The 17,499-nt window shown below is 37.6% G+C and overlaps 1 pseudogene; it reads left to right on the plus strand.

Moving 5' to 3' along the window:
- Window positions 1-16,686: 16,686 nt before the first annotated feature.
- LOC143675296 (U6 spliceosomal RNA) lies at window positions 16,687-16,786 on the plus strand (annotated as a pseudogene).
- Window positions 16,787-17,499: the final 713 nt, after the last annotated feature.

Below are 17,499 nucleotides of genomic sequence, written 5' to 3' on the forward strand. Positions count from 1 at the left end.
TACCCCTTGCTTTCGTTGATCACTAGCATTTAAACTAAATTTATTTTAGCATTTGTTCCCCCTATTGTTTATTTTTATTCCATCTGTTCTACTCCTTTGTTGACAAGGTAGATAAAAGGAGCATCAGACACAAGGTTTTCACAATCACACAGTCACATTGTGACAGCTGTATCATTATTCAATCATCCTCAAGAAACATGGCTACTGGAACACAGCTCTACATTTTCAGGCAGTTCCCTCCAGCCTCTCCATTACATCTTGAATAACAAGATGATATCTACTTGATGCATAAGAATAACCTCCAGGATAACCTCTCGACTCTGTTTGGAATCTCTCAGCCATTGACACTTTGTCTCATTTCCCTCTTACCCCTTTTGGTGGAGAAGGTTTTCTCAATTCCTTGATGCTAAATCTCAGCTCGTTCTAGGATTTTTCCAATCCCTTGATGCTGAATCTCCGTTCATTCCAAGATCTCTGTCCCACGTTGCCAGGAAGGTCCACACCCCTGGGGGTCATGTCCCACATAGAGAGGGGTAGGGTGGTGAGACTGCTTGTTGTGTTGGCTGGAGAGAGGGGCCACATCTGATCAACAAAAGAGGCTCTCTTGGGGGTGACTCTTAGGTCTAAATTTTAAGTAGGCTTGACCTATCCTTTGTGGGGTTAAGTTTCATATGAACAAACCCCAAGACTGGGGACTTAGCCTATAGCTTTGGTTGTCCACACTGCTTGTGAGAATATCAAGAATTCAACTTGCGGAAGTTGAATTTCTCCTTGTTCTCACCACTCCCCGAAAGGGGCTTTGCAGATACTTTTCCACTCACTGATCGAATCACTCTGGGATTCATTTTCTGTTGTCTTTTTATTTCTTTTTCTAAATTGATGCAAATGTTCTAAGAAATGATGAATATGCAACTATGTGATGATATTAAGAATTACTGATTATATATATAGAATGGAATGATATCTTATTGTTTTGTTTGTTTGTTGTTAATTTTTTTAATTAATAAAAAAATTACAGATCTAAGAAGTGCAGTGTACCCCAAACAGAATTGATCCAAATAGACATACTCCAAGAGCCTTACTAATCAGAATGTCAGATGTCAAAGAAAAAGAGAGAAGCTTGGAAGCAGCAAGAAAAAAGCAATCCATCACATGTAAGGGAAGCCCAATAAGACTACATGTAGATTTCTCAGCAGAAACCATGGAGGCAAGAAGACAGTGGGATGATATATCTAAATTACTACAAGAGAAAAACTGCCAGCCAAGAATTCTATATCCAGCAAACAGTCCTTCAAAAATGAGGGGGAACTCTCTGCGTGGGACATGACTCCCAGGGGTGTAGACCTTCCTGGCAATGTGGGACAGAGATCCTGGAATGAGCTGAGACTCAGCATCAAGGGACTGAGAAAAACCCTAGAATGAGCTGAGAATTAACATCAAGGGATTGAGAGAAACTTCTCGACCAAATGGGGGGAGAGTGAAATGAGACTAAGTGTCAATGGCTGAGAGATTCCAGAGTTGAGAGGTTATCCTGGAGGTTATTCTTATGCATTAAGTAGATATCACCTTGTTGTTCAAGATGTAGCAGAGAGGCTGAGGGAACTGCCTGAAAATGTAGAGCTGTGTTCCAGTAGCCATGTTTCTTGATGATGATTGAACAATGAAATAGCTTTCACAATGAGACTCTGTGAATGTGAAAACCTTGTGTCTGATGCTCCTTTTAGCTAGTATAGCAACAGAAGAGTAGAACATATGAATAAAAATAAATAATAGGGGGAACAAATGTTAAAATAAATTTAGTTTGAAATGCTAGTGGTAAATGAAAGCAAGGGGTAAGGGGTATGCTATGTATAATCTTTTTTTTTCTCTGTTATCATTTTATTTCTTTTTCTATTGTCCTTTTATTTCTTTTTCTAAATCGATGCAAATGTTCTAAGAAATTATGAATATGCAACTATGTGATGATATTAAGAATTACTGATTGTATATGTAGAATGGAATGATATCTTAATGTTTTGTATGTTAATTTTTTTAATTAATAAAAAACGTTTTTTTAAAATGAGGGGGAAGTTAAAACATTTTCAGACAAAAAATACTTGAGAGAATTTGTGGCCAAAGACCAGCTCTGCAAGAAATACTAAAGGGAGCACTAGAGATAGGAATGAAAAAAAAACAGGAGAGAGAGGTGTAGAGAAGAGTCTAGAAATGAAGACTATCGGTAAAGGTAAAAAGAAGGAAAATTTGATATGACATATAAAATCCAAAAGGCAAAATGATAGAAGAAAGTACTGCCCTTACAGTAACAACACTAAATGTTAATGGATTAAACTCCCCAATCAAAAGACACAGATTGGCAGAATGGATTAAATAACAGGACCCATCTATATGCTGTCTACAAGGAAACACATCTTAGACCCAAGGATAGACATAATTTGAAAGTGAAAGGTTGGGAAAAGATATTCCACACAAATAATGATCAGGAAAGAGCAGGAGTAGCTATATTAATATCCAACAAATTAGACTTCAAATGTAAAACAGTTAAAAGAGACAAAGAAGGACACTATGTATTAATAAAAGGAACAATTCAATAAGAAGACATAACAATCATAAATATTTATGCACTGAGGCAAAATGCTCCAAAATATATGAGGCAAACACTGAAAAGAGAAATAGACACACCTACCATAACAGTTGGAGACCTCAATTCCCCACTCTCATCAATGGACAGAACATCTAGACAGAGGATCAATAAAGAAACAGAGAATTTGAATAATACAATAAATGAGCTAGACTTAATAGACATTTATAGAACATTACACCCCCAACAGCAGGATATACCTTTTTCTCAAGTGCTCATAGATCATTCTCAAGGATAGACCATATGCTGGGTCACAAAGTGAGTCTCAATAAATTTAAAAAGATTGAAATCATACAAAACAGTTACCCAGATCATAAAGAAATGAAGTTGGAAATCAATAGTAGGCAGAGGGCCAGAAAATTCACATATATATGGAGGCTCAACAACACACTCTTAAATAACCAGTGGGTCAAGTAATAAATTACAAGAGAAATCAGTAAATATCTTGAGGCACATGAAAATGAAAACATGACATATCAAAATTTATGGGATGCAGCAAAGGCAGTGCTAAGAGGGGAAATTATTGTCCTAAATGTCTATATCAAAAAAGAAGAAAGAACAAAAATTGAGGAATTAACTGTCCACTTAGAAAAAATAGACAAAGAACAGCAAATTAACCTCCAAAGCAAGCAAAAGGAAAGAAATAATGAAAATTAGAGCAGAAATAAATGAAATTGAGAACATGAAAACAACTGAGAAAAAAACAGAAGTTGGTTCTATGAGAAAGTCAATAAGATTGATGGGCCCTTAGCAAGGTTGACCAAAAAAAGAAGAGAGAGAATGCAAATAAATAAATTCAGAAATGACATAGGAGACATAACCACCGACCCCACAGAAATAAAGGAAGTAATGAGAGGATACTATGAATAAATTTATGCTAATAAACTAGACAATGTAGATGAAATAGACAACTTCCTAGAAAGGCATGAACAAACAACATTGACTCAAGAGAAATAGATGACCTCAACAAACCAATCACAAGTAAAGAAATTGAATCATTCATTAAAAAGCTCCCCCAGGGTGGGCCATGGTGGCTCAGCAGGTAAGAGTGCTTGCCTGCCATGCCCAAGGACCCGGGTTCGATTCCCGGTGCCTGCCCATTAAAAAAAAAAAAATGCTCCCCCAAAAGAAAAATCCAGGACCAGATGGGTTCACACGTGAATTTTACCATACATTCAAGAAAGAATTAGTACCAACCCTGCTCAAACTCTTCAAAAAAATTGAAGAGGAGGGAAACCTACCTAACTCATTCTACAAAGCCAACATCACCCTCATACCAAAACGAGACAAAGAAATTACAAAAAAAGAAAACTATAGGCCAATCTCTCTTATAAATATAAATGCAAAAATCCTCAACAAAATTCTAGTAAATCAAACCCAGCAGCATATTAAAAGTATTATACCCCATGACCAAGTAGAATTCATCCCGGGTATGCAAGGATGGTTCAACATAAGAAAATCAATTAATGTAATGCACCATATCAACAAATCAAAGCAGAAAAACCACATGATCATCTCGATTGATGTAGAAAAGGCATTTGACAAAATTCAACATCCTTTCCTGTTGAAAATACTTCAAAAGATAGGAATAGAAAGGAACTTCCTCAAAATGATAAAGGGGATATATAAAAAACCCACAGCTAACATCATCCTCAATGGGGAAAAACTGAAAACTTTCCTCCTAAGATCAGGAACAAGACAAGGATGTCCACTATCACCACTTTTATTCAACATTGTGTTGGAAGTTCTAGCCTGAGCAATTAGACAAGAAAAAGAAATACGAGTCATCAAAATTGCAAAGGAAGAAGTAAAACTCTCACTGTTTGCAGATGATATGATACTATATGTTGAAAACCCCAAAAAATCCACAGCAAAACTACTAGAGCTAATAAATGAGTACAGCAAAGTGGCAGGTTACAAGATCAACACTCAAAAATCTGTAGTGTTTCTATACACTAGTAATGAACAATTTGAGGGGGAAATCATGAAAAAAATCCATTTACAATTGCAACCAAAAGAATAAAATATTTAGGAATAAATTTAACTAAAGAGACAAAAGACCTATACAGAGAAAGTTATGTGAAATTGTTCAAAGAAATCACAGAATACCTAAATAAATGGAAGGGCATACCGTATTCATGAATTGGAAGACTTAATATAGTTAAGATGTCGATTCTACCTAAGTTGATTTACAGATTCAGTGCAATACCAATTAAAATCCCAAAACTTACTTTTTGGAAATAGAAAAACCAATAGCCAAATTTATCTGGAAGGGTAGGGTGTCCCGAATAGCTAAAAGTATCCTGTGAAAGAAAAATGAAGTCAGAGGTCTCACGCTATCTGACTTTAAGGCACATTACGAAGCTACAGTGGTCAAAATACCATGGTATTGGCATAAAGATAGATATACTGACCAATGGTATCGAATAGAGTGCTCAGATATAGACCCTCTCATCTATGGACATTTGATCTTTGATAAGGCAGTCAAGCCAACTCTCCTGGGACAGAACAGTCTCTTCAATAAATGGTGCCTAGAGAACTGGATATTCATTCGCAATAGAATGAAAGAGGATCCATATTGCACACCCTATACAAAAATTAACTCAAAATGGATCAAAAACCTAAACATTAGATCTAAGAACATAAAACTGTTAGAAGAAAATGTAGGGAAATAGCTTATAAATCTTATAATAGGAGGCAGTTTCCTCGACCTTACACCCAAAGCACAAGCACTGAAGAAAGAAAGAAAGAAATGGGAACTCCTCAGAACGAAACACTTTTGTGCATCAAACAACTTTGTCAAGAAGTAAAATGACAGCCTACACAATGGGAGACAATATTTGGAAACAATATATCAGATAAAGGTCTGGTATCCAGAATATATAAAGAGATTCTTCAACTCAGCAACAAAAAGACAACCCAATTACAAGATGGGCAAAAAACTTAAACAGACACTTCTCAGAAGAGGAAATACAAATGGCCAAAAGGCATATGAAAATTTGTTCAACTTCCCTGATTATTAGGGAAATACAAATCAAAACCACGATGAGATATCATCTCACACCCACCAGAATGGCCATTATCAATACAGCAGAAAACAACAAGTGCTGGAGAGGATGTTGGGAAAGAGGCACACTTATCCACTGTTGGTGGGAATGTCAAGTGGTACAATTGCTGTGGAAGGCAGTTTGGCAGTTCCTGAGGAAGCTAAGTATAGAATTGCCATATGACCCAGCAATACCATTGCTAGGTATCCACTCAGAGGACATGAGGGCAAAGACACAACTGGACATTTGCACACCAATGTTTATAGCAGCATTATTTACAATTGCCAAGACATGGAAACAGCCCAAACGTCCATCAATGAACGAGTGGCTAAATAAGTTGTGGTATATACATATGATGGACTATTATGCAGCTGTAAGAATAAAGTTATGAAGTATGTAACAGCATGGATAGACCTTAAGGACATTATGCTGAGTGAGATTAGCCAGAAACAAAAGGACAAATACTGTATGGTCTCATTGATATGAGTTAACATTAATGAATGAATTTGGATAATTTCAGTTAATAACAGTGGTCATCAGGAGATAGAAATAGGGTAGATATCGGGTAATTGGAGCTGAAAGGTTACAGATTGTGCAATGGGACAGATTGTAAAAATTCAGAAATAAATAGCACAATACTACCTAATTGTAGCACAATAATGTTAGAACACTGAATGAAGCTGAATGTGAGAATGACAGAGGGAAGAGGGCTGAGGGCACAAATGAAATCAGAAGGAAAGATAAACGATAGAGACTGAGATGGTATAATCTAGGAATGCCTAGAGTGTATAATGATAGTGACTAAATGTACAAATTTTAAAAATTGTTTTTGCATGAGAAAGAACATAGGAATATCATTACTGAAGGGTGTTGAAAATTGATAGCAATTAATATTTTAAATTTTTAACTTATGTGTGAGACTAAAGCAAAAAAATTTTATTTGGTACAAAATTTATATTTTGACTAGTGCACTTTCTAATATAACTTACGTGGGCAGCTTAATTGAACACCATAAGCACATGGAACCTTGAGTAGGGCATGAAATTTTGTAGGTTTCTCCAGAGTGATGCTTTGATAATCCCAAAAGGATTTGTTCAGTGAATAAAAAAGTATTTGCAAAGTCTCCTTGGGGGAATGATGAGAAAGGGGGAAAATTCAATTTACCCAAGTGCAGAATTCTTGATATTCTCACAAACAGTGGGGACAACCAACGCAATAGGCTGAGCCCCCAGTCTTGGGGTTTGTTCATATGAAACTTAACCCTGCCAAGGATAGACTAAGCCTACTTAAAGTTAGGCCTGAGAGTTACCCCCAAGAGAACCTCTTTTGTAGCTCAGATGTGGCCTCTCTGAGCCAACACAACAAGCAAACTCACTGACCTCCCCCTCTCTACATGGGACATGACTCCCAGGATTGTGGACCTTTCTGGCAACATGGAACAGAAATCCTAGAATGAGTTGCGACTCAGCACCAAGAGATTGAGAAAACCTTCTCGACCAAAAGGGGGAAGAGAGAAACAAGACAAAATAGAGTGTCAATGGCTGAGAGATTCCAAACAGAGTCGAGAGGTTATCCTGGGGGTTATTCTTACGCATTAAATAGATATCACCTTTTTAGTTAAGGCATAACAGAAAGGCTGGAGGGAACTGCCTAAAAATGTAGAGCTGTGTTCCAGTAGCCATGTTTCTTGAAGATGATTGCATAATGATATAGCTTTCACAAGGGGACTGTGTGATTGTGAAAACCTTGTGTCTGATGCTTCTTTTATCTACCTATAGACAGATGAGTAAAACATATGGATTAAAAATAAACAAATTATGGGGGAACAAATGTCAAAATAAATTTGGTAGATTGAAGTACTAGTGATCAATGAAAGGGAGTGGTAAGGGGTATGGTACGTATGAGGTTTTTTTCTGTTTTCTTTTTATTTCTTTTTCTGAATTGATGCAAATGTTCTAAGAAATTATCATGATGATGAATATACAACTATGTGATGAAAATAGAATGTTCATATTGTATGTTGATTGATTTAATTAACAAAAATTTTTTTAAAAGAGAGAAAGAAAAGAAGGAAGAACGAAGGAAGAAGAAAGAAAGAAACCATCAGGGGGGTGGCATATTTAAAAAACTGAAACAAAAAAATTACCACCTTAGAATTCTATATCTGACTAAACTGTCTTACAAAAATAAGGGAGAAATTAAGACATTACCTGATAAACAAACCTGGAAGTTTGTCACCACTAGACAGGCCCTACAGGAGATATGAAGCGAAAAAGCATTCTGCAGGTTGAAAGAAAGACAATAGACAATAGATCAAAACCATATAAAGAAATAAAGATCTCCAGTAAAATGACATGGGTGAAATAACTGCCAGTACTGTCTTTTGGTTATAACTCTGGAGGGTTATAGGAACATAGTTTGTGTATGTTATTGAGATTAAGTTCATATCAAAGCAAACATGATATAGATTTAGGATGTTAGATTTAAACTTCATGGTAACTACAAAGAAAATATTGGAGAATATGCAAGCCCATAGAAACAGAAACTAGAGGACAGGTTGCTAGGACCAGGGGGCAGTGGAAATGGGAAGTTAGTGCATAATGGGTGTAGGGTGCTGATTTGGGAGATGAGAAAAATTTAGAAATGGAAAGTGATGAGAGTAACACAACATTGTGGATGTAATTAATTCCACTGAATGGTGTGCTTTGGAGTGATTGAGATGGGAAAGTTTATGTTGTAAAAGTGTATGCACAATTTAAAGAAGGAAGGAAGAAAGTAAAGAAGGAAGGACAACCAAATAGTCAAAAACAAATGCAATACTGTATGTGATCCTGGATGGGATCTAAAAAGGAAGGAGAATAGACTCAAAGGGACATTAGTGGGACATATGAGAAAATAGGAATATAGACTGTTAGCTTTATATCAATATTAAATTGCTTGAATCTGATAACTATACTTAAGGTGGTTAAATAGTGAATATCCTTGTTCATAGGAAATGTACACAGCGGTATTGAGTGTTCAAGGAGCATGATATATATAACCTACACTCATATGTTCACAAAATAGATAGATGGATAGATAGAATAATAAGGTAAATGTGGCAGAAAGTTAAAATTGTTGCATCTGGATATCTGGGTAGTGGTAGTGGTGTGTTGGAGTTCACTGTATGGGGTTGTATTACTTTGTACCTCCCCTATAAATTTGAATGTATTTTAAAATAAAAAGTTAAAAAAAAAAAAAGAGCTATTGTCATCACCCCACTGTTAAAATTTCTAAATGGGTTATGATGTCGCAGAGTAAGATTTCAGATAAGAGTATGGCACCCAGTAAATCTTTCAATTGGACCAAATTACTCAGGAAAAAAGAGCAAAGGATGTGGCTTTTCCACTGTATCAATTTGAGTCCATGCAGAAAATATCAGGAACCATGCTAGATGACTCAGGAAGAGGGGATTTAATTTAGGGATTTGGTCACACTGATGTTGAAAGTCTGAAAGAAAAAGCGGCAAGCAGATAAAGGATAAGCTAAGCTTATTTAAAATTAGGCCTAAGAGTCATCCCCAGAGAACTTCTTTTGTTGCTCAGATGTGGCCTCTCTCTCTAAGCCAACTAGGTAGGTGAACTCACTGCCCTCCCCCGCCTAGGTGAGACATGGCTCCCAGGGGTGTAAATCTCTCTGGCAACATGGGACAGAAATCCTGGGAATAAGCTGGGACCCAGCATCAAGGGACTGAGAAAACCTTCTCAAGCAAAATGGGGAAGAGAGAAATGAGACAAAATAAAGTTTCAGTGGCTGAGAGACTTCAAACAGAGTTGAGAGGTTATCCTGAAGGTTATTCTTATGCATTATATATATATATCCCCTTTTTAGTTTATGGTGTATTGGAGTGGCTAGAAGGAAGCGCCTGAAACTGTAGAGCTGTGTTCCAGTAGCTTTGATTCTTGAAGATGATTATATAATTATACAGCTTTTACAATGTGACTGTGTGATTGTGAAAACCTTGTGTCTGATGCTCCTTTTAGCTAAGGTATGGACAGACAAGTAAGAAATACAGATAAAAAAATAAACAATAGGGGAAACATAGGTTAAAATAAACTGAGTAGATTGAAATACTAGTGAGAGGGGTAAGAGGGAGAGGGAGGAGTAAGAGGTATGGTATGTATGAGTTTTTTTCTTTTTTCTCTTTTCTTTCTTTGCTGTAATAATGCAAATGTTTAAAAAAATGATCATGGTGATTAATACACACCCATGTGATGATATTGTAAGCCATTGATTGTACACCATGTGTGAAATGTTTGTATGTTTTTACAATAAAATTATTAAAATCAGGAAAAAATATTTGTATGTTTGCATGTTTAGTTTTATCAATAAAAATACTTTTTAAAGGGTATAATCAATAAAGGAAGGGGTATATTTTTCTTCATATTTGAAAAAAATGGTAGGCAGGGGTGCTAACATAACCCAGAAGCTACGATCATCCTAGGGCTGAGGTAATCAGATACTAGTTATTGTCAAAAGCAACCACTATCTATAGGGCTGCAGCACAAAAGGTAAGAGGTGTGGCTACCAGAATCTAAGGGCTTGGGAGCCCAGCTCTGAGGGAGTCCCCCATAGCTGGTGATTGGACATCTGGGTAGGGCACCAAGTGGTTAGTGACTGGACTTCTGAGAGATTGATCTCCACACCACTAAGAGATGTGGCTGGCAGGTGCTAACACTGATGAAGGCACAGAATGTGTCTGGTGATGAGAGTGCAAAGGAAGCTGGCGTCTGGAGTCATATACCTGTCCTTTGCTGCTGGTGGGATGCTGATCAGTGCTGAAACAGGGAATAAATTTCTCCTCCCTTCTTGCCACCTTCTAGTCACCTGCCAATGCCTCCTGTTGGAAGAACCTAGCAGGAAGCCAACTGGCAAGGATGCCTGAAAAGCAGTGGTTTGCAGAGTTCCAATCAACACAGACCAGAATATAAGATGGTGGGCTTAGAACTAAGAGACAACAGGAAAACAATTGGCACACTCACCAAAGCCTGCTGGCTCAAAGTATCCACATTTAAATCAGAAGCTATGGGGGTAACCCAGAGAACCTCTTTTGTTGCTTAGATATGGTCTCTTTCTCTCTCAGTCAACTCAGCAGGTGAGGTCACTGCCCTTCCCCCTATGTGGGACATGACTCCCTTGTGTCTGATGCTCCTTTTGTCCAGGATATGGACAGATGAGTTAAAAAAAAAAAAAAGATAAAAAGATATAAATAAAAAATAAATAATAGGGGGAGATAAAGAATAAAAATTGGGTACATTGAAATACTGTGGGCCAATGAGAGGGAAGGGTAAGGGGTATGGGATGTTTGAGTTCTTTTTTTTTCTTTTTATTTCTTTTTCTGGAGTGATGCAAATGCTCTAAAAATAATAATGGTGAAGAGTACACAACCATGCGATGATATTGTGAACCACTGATTGTATAACATGGTTGGAATGTACATGTATGGATATTTCTCAATAAAAATATTTTTAAAAAAAAGCTATGAGAGTGAGAAAGAAAAGAAATAAAAAGAAATATAGCAATCTAAGAAAAGTATTGTTCTACTTTGTAAAAGCTGCCAGAATACAATATACCAGAAACAGAATGGCGTTTTAAAAGGGGAATTTATTAAGTTGCAAGTTTACAGTTCTAAGACTATGAAAAAATCCAAATTAAGGCAAGCCTATAAAAATGTCCAAATTAAGGCATTCAGGGAATTATACCTCAGTTCAAGAAGCCCAATGATGTTCCAGGTTTCTCTCTCAGCTGGAAAGGCACATGACAATGCCTGCTAGTCTTCTCTCCAGGCTTCTTCAATGGATGCCCCGGGGGCGTTTTCTTTCTTCATCTCAATGGTCTGGCTGTGCGGGCTCTGTTGGCTCTATAGATTTTTCCAAAATGGTTTCCTCTTAAAGGGCTCCAGTAAGCAACCCCACCTTGAATGGGTGGAGACACATCTCCATAGAAACTATCTAATCAAAAGTTACCACCCATGAGACAATGTGTCAATGGCTGACAGATTCCAAACAGAGTCGAGAGGTTATCCTGGGGGTTATTCTTATGCATTAAGTAGATATCACCTTGTTAGTCAAGATGTAATGGAGAGGCTGGAGGGAACTGCCTGAAAATGTAGGGCTGTGTTCCAGTAGCCATGTTTCTTGAGGATGACTGAATAATGATATAGTTTTCACAATGTGACTGTGTGATTGTGGAAAAAAAAAAAAGTTACCACCCACAATTGGGTAGGTCACATCTCCACGGAGACAATAAAAAGACCCCACCTAACAATATTGAATGAGGATTAAAGGACATGGCTTTTCTGGGGTCCATAATAGCTTCATACCAGCGCAAGTTGTCTAGAGGAGAACTGTGGGTGAGGCTTATTGGCATTTGGGACTGACCAGAAACAAATAAGACAACTATATTTTCAAGAGAATTCTTTTCTCAAGAAGACTACCAGGTTGGGTTAAGAAGTTTTGACTATTCAAGTTACAAAATAGTCCTTGAGTCCCTTGCCATCTATGGGCAGAGAGTAGACTGAGAAAATGGCTCAATTCCCAATTCAGGTATGTATCATGAGCATTCTTTTCAGATGTGGCCAAGGAAGACAACGGAAAAGGAAGACTCTCCCGCAGACAGATTCCTGTAAGGGCCACAGGAGACAATGCACAAGGGAGCCAGTAAGTACAATCTCGGCCTACCCAAAGTATATTTCTTGCCTCTGTGAAAGGGCCTTCTAAAAAATGTCTGTCTAATGGGATTTCAGAACTGCTGGGAACCACAATCTGCTGTGGAGTTCCCATCCTTGTTTGTTTGTTTGCTCTCCCTTTCCAAATAAGAGTGATTATTGCCGTCATCATGTTCCAGCCCCACCACCGCACATTGCGGGTGGTGGAGCAGCTGATTATTTGTCTCCTTAGTTCATTTCTCCTGATTAAAGTGAGACACGTCTGGACCTGATTTAGACACCTCTATGTATCACCCAGAAATCCTGGGTTTAAACTTCATGCTGTCACTGAAAGGGAATTATGGACTGTCGGACTCAGGGAGGAGGTTCAATGCTTTGTTTGCAGGGGTGAGTGGGCCAAATTTTGGAGAGCAGAGAGGTGGACTGATATTTTTTACGACTAGTCACAAATATTTCAGTTCTTCACCTTCCAGACACATGGAGTATATTCCCCACCACCTTTGAAGTTAAGCAAAGCCAGGTAACTTGCTTTAGCCAGCAATATGTGAGTGGCCTTCCCACTGTTTCATGTCAAAGTTGGAGCCTCCAACTTAAAAAATAATAAACTAAAATAGTTGGAGCTCCATCAGCCCGGCTCTCTGAGAGACTACCTCTTATTGACATTAAATGGACATACAGAATGAGTAAAGCATAAGCCTTGTCCTTTTTCTTTTTTAACTTTATGTGGTAAAATAAATACAACTTAAAATTTGCCACTTTCACCATTTTTATGTGCACATTTCAGTGGCATTAATTATATTCACGTATAGTACAACCATCACCACTTACCTATTTTCAAATTTTTTTCATTACCCCAAACAGAAACTCTGTACCCATTAAGCAATAACCCCATTCCACCCCCACTCCTCCCTTCCCCAACCCCTGGTAAACTCTAATCTGCTCTCTGTCTCTATGAATTTGCCTATTCTAAATATTTCATATAAATGGACTCATACAAGATTTGTCCTTTGGTACTTGGCTTATTTCACTTAGCATAATAGCATGACATTTTAAAGATTCATCCATGTCATAGTATGTATCAGAGCTTTAGTCCTTTAATGGCTGAAAAGATTCTTATTGTATGTGTACATCCTATTTTGTTTATCCATTCATCTGTTGATGACACTGGAGCTGTTTGCACATTTTGGTTACTGCAAATAATGCTGCTATGAGCACTGATGTACAAGTATCTGTATGAGTCCCTGTTTTAACTCATGGGGGTAAATACCTAGGAGTGAAATTGCTGAGTCATATGGTAATTCTATGTTTAACTTTTTGAGGAACTGCCCAACTGCTTTCCACAACAGTCAACTGACTTTTCACATCCTCACCAATACTCATTTTCTGTTTCTTTTTTTTATTATTATTAGCTATCCTGCTGAGTGTGAAGTGGTATCTCATTGTGGTTTTGATTTGCGTTTCCTTAATGACTAATGATTCTGAGCATCTTTCACGTGCTTATTGGCATTTCTCTTTTGAAAAACATCTCTTCGAGTCTTCAAGTCCTTTGCCTACTTTCTTTTCTGTATTTTAATATTAGAAAAGCTGTAGGTTTACAGAAAAATCATGCAGAAAATTCAGAGTTCCCTTATACCACCCCCTCACACACACAGTTTTGCCTATTATTAATACTTGGCATTAGTGGAATGTGTTTGTTACAATTCATGAAAGAATATTATAATTATACTATTAACTATAACCCATCGTTTTTCTTTAGGATTCACTGTGTTGTACAGTTCTAAGGGCTTAATTTTTTTTTTTATTCTAGGAGCACATTGTGGTAGTTTGGAAGCTGTTATGTACCCCAGAAAAGGTCATGTTCTTTTAATCCATTCCTATGGGTGCAGACTTGTTGTAGGTGGGACTTTTGGTTTGGTTATTTCAATTGAGATATGATCCAGCAGATTAAAGTGGGTCTTAATCTTTTTACTGGAGTCCTTTAAGAGAGATCAAATTAAGAGAAAAGGGTTGGCCACGGTGACTCAGCAGGTAAGAATGCTTGCCTGCCATGCCCCAGGACCTGGGTTCGATTTCCGGTGCCTGCCCATGTAAAAAAAAAAAAAAGAAAAGAAATTAAGAGAAAAGCCCCAGAGAAGCTGAGAGAGGACCCACAGAAACTCAGACAGGAGGCTACTGGAACCAAAAGCTGAAAGCAAAGAGACCTGAGACAGAAGGACCAGCAGACACCGGCCACGTGCCTGCCCATGTGACAGAGGTGTCCCAGATGCCAACAGCCTGTCTTCAGAGTCCGGGTATCATTCTGTTGTTGACCTGAGATGGACATTTTCAGGGCCTAAGAACTGTAATTTTTGAGTTAATATATCCCCATTATAAAAGCCAACCCATTTCTGCTATATTGCATTCCAGCAGCTTTAGCTAACTGAAACACACATCCAACCTAAAAATTCCCCCTTTAACCACATTCAAATATATAATTCAGTGGTGTTAATTATATTCACAATGTTGTGCTACAATTACCACCATCCATTACCAAAACTTGGGTTGTTTGCCTTTTTTTCATTGAGCTGTAAGTGTCCTTTATATCTTCTGGATATTAATCTCTTACCAAAGATACGACTTGCAAATAAATTCTTCTATCTGTCGGTTGTCTTTTCATGTTCTTGATATTGTCCTTCGAAGTTTTTAATTTTGACGAAGTCCAATTTATCTATTTTCTCTTCTGTCGTTCATGTTTTAGGAAAGGTAAAGAATCCCGCAACAAATTCAGGGTCATAAAGATTTACTCCTGTCTTTTCGTCTAAGAGTTTTATGGGTTTTGTTCTTATATCTGGGTCGTTGATCCAGTTCGAATTTTTTTTTTCAAGTTGGTATTTTTATTGCAAACTCACGGAGTAACTGGGGATTGTGATAGGCAGACATATTCTTAGGCTCTGTATGGAAAACTGGCCCAGTTTCACATTTGCCAAATCAATACTGTTGGCCTACACCACATCTACACACTATTAAGAGAGCAAAATGCATGTACAATACACATTTAAGCAATTCTCAAAAATACCAAAAACAAAACATACTAGATTAAGTTCTATCTTGTTCTGTGTCGTAAGCCTACCTAACATGAAAGTAAAAGCTATTTACTTCACTTCAGAGGCCACTTTTCCATTATTAAACTAACATAGTCATACAAACCTCTTCAAAGTACACCATAGATGTTCAAATATTACTGACAAATTAAACATCTCACTCTTTCAAATTTAAAAGTAACTCTGGAAGACCAAATGTGCTAATACTCTAAGTAAAAGTTAAGCCAGGGGCTTCAAAAATGTCTTTCAGTATTGAGCTTTTCCTGGCTGTTCTGAAGATCAGCACACAGACATTATGAATAATTTGTACACAATTCTTAATGTATGTACCCACAAATCTAAAAAGCCATGTAGTTGCAATTCTTTTCTAAAGTTATTCCAGTGACTTTCCATCTTAACATTTGGAGGCAAGTTTTCCCTACAAGGATTAAGTTGACATCCAAGACAGTCAAAACCTCCCATAAGTCAATATTCCCCTATTTTATGGTTGCATCAAAAAATTAAAAAACAGCAAATGATTTCCCCTCTAAAAAAAAAAATTACACTTTAGAAATGGGATGAGGTGGGATTTCAATCTCCTTAAAAATGTCTCTTCTAGAGCTACTGAAAAACTTACATTTACAAAATAGTTAATAAAAGGATTCCTCTGGATTGTACAAGAAGGGAGAAACAGGAATCACTGATAAGACATGGTATATGATATTAATCAGACTTGTCTTCTTTCTCTCCTGCTTCATCAGAGGCCGGACTCTCGTCATTTTTAGTTTCTCCATTTTCTGCAAGTAAATCTTTAGTTTCTTGGTTAGCCACTTCAGATTGTTTTCCCTTTACTCCCCTTTTCCCTTTAGGTTGCACTTCTTTGTCTAAAGATATCCTTTCCCACCGCCTTTTCTGGCTTGGTTTCCACTTCCGTTGCAGCAGGTTTCGCTGACTACCTCGTGGGCTCCTCCTTCCCTATCCCTTACGCCCAGCGGACTTCGTTTTGGGCATTGTAGCGGCGGTGCAGGCGCGTGCAGGGTGCTAGGAGCCGCTGGGCAACGAGAGCCTTCGTGAAGCTAGGCTGCTCTGAATTAATTTTTGTATGAAGTGAGGTAGAGCTCAAATTTCATTCTTATGCGTATGAAAACCCACTTTCCCCCCACATCATTTGTTGAAGAGATTATTCTTTCCCCATTAAAGAGACTTTGCACCCTTGTCAAAATCAATTAACCACGCTCGCTTCAGCAGCACATATGCTAAAATTAGAAAGATACAGAGATTAGCATGGCCCCTGCGCAAAAATGACACGCAAATTCGTGAAGCGTTCCATTTAAAAAAAAAATAATAAAAATTAAAAAATCAATTGACCACAGGTTGTTCAATGATAGAATGCTCACCTGCCATGTGGGAGACCAGGTTCCATTTCTGGTCCATGCATCTCGCCCCTCAAAAATCAAGTGAGGGTGTATGAGTCTTATTTTAAACCACTGAGATTTGGGGGGTTGCTTGTTACTGCAATGAAACTGAGCCCATCCTGACTAATACAGCTATTTAGTCTTTCTCTTCACCATTCTTCTCAATTGAAGCCCCTCTTTCATGATTATTTTTCTTTTTTGATTTACTTCCTTATTTTCCTGGAACACCTCTTCAATAACTAAATAAGAAAGCTTATATAGGAATTTCTAAGTCCTTGCATACATGACACTATTTTACCCTCACATTTGTCTGTAGGTTAGGCTAGGTATAGAGTTGAGTTGTATTCCCCTTCCCAGTTTTGAAGGCGTTGTTAATTTTTTAAATTATACATTCTGACTCTTGTTCCTTTGTAGATGCAGCAGGGACTTCTATTGATACTATTTTTCTTCCTCAGTTTTTGTAACCCTGAATTTCAACTGGGTACATGGCAACTCAGAACAAAGACTGTGTATGTGTGCCTCCAATGCAAATAAGCATGGCCCCATGACTAAGTTCTGACCAGTAGAATATAGATAGAAGTGGTGGATTTAAGTTCTGGGATGTGTTCTTAAAGGGGAAGGGAGGCATGCCTTC

This window comes from Tamandua tetradactyla, chromosome 2, assembly GCF_023851605.1.
Source record: "Tamandua tetradactyla isolate mTamTet1 chromosome 2, mTamTet1.pri, whole genome shotgun sequence".
Lineage (NCBI taxonomy): Eukaryota > Metazoa > Chordata > Mammalia > Pilosa > Myrmecophagidae > Tamandua > Tamandua tetradactyla.